Source organism: Rhinatrema bivittatum, chromosome 4 (assembly GCF_901001135.1).
Source record: "Rhinatrema bivittatum chromosome 4, aRhiBiv1.1, whole genome shotgun sequence".
NCBI classification, from domain to species: domain Eukaryota; kingdom Metazoa; phylum Chordata; class Amphibia; order Gymnophiona; family Rhinatrematidae; genus Rhinatrema; species Rhinatrema bivittatum.
The window spans coordinates 95,813,428-95,816,925 of record NC_042618.1 but is presented as its reverse complement, the minus strand read 5'-3'; the positions used below and the strand labels follow the sequence as shown (position 1 = coordinate 95,816,925).

The 3,498-nt window shown below is 48.3% G+C and overlaps 2 non-coding genes across 2 annotated transcripts; both read left to right on the top strand.

Moving 5' to 3' along the window:
* Positions 1 to 1,793: 1,793 nt before the first annotated feature.
* TRNAR-UCU lies at positions 1,794 to 1,866 on the top strand. Its single transcript has one exon. It is a non-coding gene; the product is annotated as a tRNA-Arg (tRNA).
* A 648-nt stretch (positions 1,867 to 2,514) lies between these two features.
* TRNAR-CCU lies at positions 2,515 to 2,587 on the top strand. Its single transcript has one exon. It is a non-coding gene; the product is annotated as a tRNA-Arg (tRNA).
* The last annotated feature ends 911 nt before the right edge of the window (positions 2,588 to 3,498 follow it).

Genomic DNA, 3,498 nt, shown 5'->3' with positions numbered 1-3,498 from the left:
AACTTGTGGGAAGAAATCATTAGGGATGTGAATCGTTTTTTGACGATTTAAAATATCGTCCGATATATTTTAAATCATCAAAAATCATTAGGGCCACGATACAATACCAATTCCCCCGATTTATCGTCAAAAAATCGTAAATCGGGGGAAGGGGGAGGGCAGGAAAACCAGCACACTAAAACACCCTAAAACCCACCCCCGACCCTTTAAATTAAATCCCCCACCCTCCCGAACCCCCCCCCAAATGCCTTAAATTACCTGGGGGTCCAGCGGCGGTCCGGAACGGCCTCCTGCAATTGAATCGTGTTGTCTTCAGCCGGCGCCATTCTGCGCCGCCATTTTGCAAAATGGCGGCGCAAAATGGCGGTGGCCATAGACCAACACGATTCGACTGCAGGAGGTCGTTCCGGACCCCCGCTGGACTTTTGGCAAGTCTTGTGGGGGTCAGGAGGCCCCCCCAAGCTGGCCAAAAGTCCCTGGGGGTCCAGTGGGGGTCCGGGAGCGATCTCATGCCGCGAATCGTTTTCCGTACGGAAAATGGCGCCGGCAGGAGATCGACTGCAGGAGGTCGTTCAGCGGGGGTTCCGGACGGGGGTTCAGCCGGGGGTTCTGGGGGTTCCGGATGGGGGGTCAGCGGGGGTTCCGGACGGGGGTCCAGCCGGGGTTCCGGACGGGGGTTCAACCGGGGTCCGGAACCCCCCAGCGGGGGTTCCGGACCCCGGCTGAACGACCTCCTGCAGTCAATCTCCTGCCGGCGCCATTTTCCGTATGGAAAAAGATTTGCGGCAGAAAATCGCTCCCGGACCCCCGCTGGACCCCCAGGGACTTTTGGCCAGCTTGGGGGGGCCTCCTGACCCCCACAAGACTTGCCAAAAGTCCAGCAGGGGTCCAGAATGACCTCCTGCAGTCAAATCGTGTTGGTCTATGGCCGCCGCCATTTTGCGCCGCCATTTTGCAAAATGGCGGCGCAGAATGGCGCCGGCTGAAGACAACACGATTCAATTGCAGGAGACCATTCCGGACCGCCGCTGGACCCCCAGGTAATTTAAGGCATTTGGGGGGGGTTCGGGAGGGTGGGGGATTTAATTTAAAGGGTCGGGGGAGGGTTTTAGGGTGTTTTAGTGTGCCGGTTTTCCTGCCCTCCCCCTTCCCCCGATTTAGCTATGGACCGCCGCTGGACCCCCAGGTAATTTAAGGCATTTGGGAAGGGGGGTTCGGGAGGGTGGGGGATTTAATTTAAAGGGTCGGGGGTGGGTTTTAGGGGGTTTTAGTGTGCCGGTTCACGATTTTAACGATTTTCACGATACTCTAAACACCCAAACGGCGAAGATACGATTCCATCCCCCTCCCAGCCGAAATCGATCGTTAAGACGATCGAGGACACGATTCACATCTCTAGTTTCTATAATCGTACACGTGAAAAGCATTATGATATACCATAAAAGTGTATATCTACTTTGCATATCCTGTAGCTTACCGTAGCTTACCATATTTCCCTAAGTGAGTCCAGTTCATCCTTGATGCTACAGTTAAACTATTGTCTGGGAAGCTTGAAAAGAGGCGGATCAACTACTGTGCTTCTCTGCCACATGTTCTCCGGCAGTATAGGAAATGCTCTTCAGAAACATGGAGACTGTATTCCGTAACTTTACTAAGCAACACGTGAGTGATGGAGCTGGAGAGAGCTAAAGCCCTCTGTGAGGCAGAAATCGAATGAGAAGAACCAGCGAGTTAAAGTGTGGCGCACCGCATATGTTTGCTGGGAATGAAAGAAAGGGCTTACTCTCCAGATAACCCCAGTGGCCTAATGGATAAGGTACTGGCCTTCTAAGCCTGGGATTGTGGGTTCAAGTCCCACCTGGGGTGGTGTTTCTCTACTGGCTATGTTTTTAAGCCAGATAGAAATGAGGGCAGAAAAGGTCTATAAAAGAATGAGTGGCAATGAAGGAGTAAACGTTAATCATTGTTTACGCTTTGGAATAGCACAAAGACCAGGGGACAGACAACCAAGTTTCTAGGTATTACATTTAAACCAATAAGAGAAAATATTTTTTACTCAGTGCATAATTAAGCTCTGGAATTCGTTGCCAGAGTATGTGGTGAAAGCTATTAGTGTAGCTGCATTTAAAAACGATTTGTACAATTAGGTGGAGGAAAAGTTCATTAACCATAATTAAGGTAGAGTTGCAGACATCCACTGCTGATTCTTGGGATAAGCAGCTTGGAATCTATTTATCCCTTGGGATGCTGCCAGCTATTTTTGACCTGGCTTTACCACTGCTGGGAAGATGATACCAGGCGTGATGGACCTTTGGTCTGTACCAGTATGGCAAGTCTTGTGTTCTTATGTTATACGTGGAAATGTTTTTTGCCTTTGAAATGGCACTCCGGCTTATTACAAAAAGAGTGTCATGGTTCCCAGTGTTGAAGAAGTAGAAAGAGAAGTCTAACCTATGACGGAGATGCTTCCTGAGCTGTGTCCAGTCTGCTTAAGCAGACACACTAGGCCAGCTGGCCCCAGTGGCCTAATGGATAAGGCACTGGCCTCCTAAGCCAGGGATTGTGGGTTCAAGTCCCACCTGGGGTGAAATTCTACAGTGACTAGCTACCTTGTAACTTTGTTTATAGCAAACAGAAGGAGAACATTAATGTCAGGGTCAGAAGGATGATAAACCTGATGAGCTCATGCTAAAGGACATGCCTATGGTAGGGATGTGGGATAAGACAGAGATTTTCAAACCAGTGAAGAGTAGATATAATGGAAAGAAGTGGCAAGGATACAAAGTGCATTTTCCCACAGGTTTCCAGCAACTCAGCAGTAATGCAGGGAAGTAATTTTACGTAGAGATGGCAGATGATGCATGGAAGAGGCTCCCAGGGCAGTTGTTTGAGAGAAAAAGTTTAAATGAGTCCCAAAAAGTATTGGACTGGAACAGAAAGCCATTGGAGAAGGGAAGGTAGGAAAAATGACAAGAGACGGGGGACAGGTGATAGAGAACCCGAATCTTGCCAGTTTTGCTTCACCAGACTGACACGTCTATCCCACGGGAAGGTGGACAAAATTCTAACCTAAGCGTCTTGTTGGAAAGGGACTTTCATCTACTCTGTTCTTAATGATAACATCTTTATTGAAAGCATGCCTAAGTTTCTTCACAGATATTGACGTAGGTGAAGAATTTTCAGAGCCTTGATCTCTTTTTCTCCCATGAACTTCAGTGCTTTTATGGTTCTCTGAGGGTAGCACTTCTCTCGTCCTATAGCAAACACTACTGCATATTGCAAACTGAGGAGCAGTTTGACTTTCATCAGGAGGAATCTCTGAGCACTCTAATCCGTATATTGAATCTTGATTCACGCTGTCTTTATTCCTCTGGCTGGCTCTGCAAGCATTTCCGGTTTCCTTAGGGATGTGAATCGTTTTTTGACGATTTAAAATATCGTCCGATATATTTTAAAAATCGTTAGGGCCACGATACAATACCAATTCTCCCGATTTAT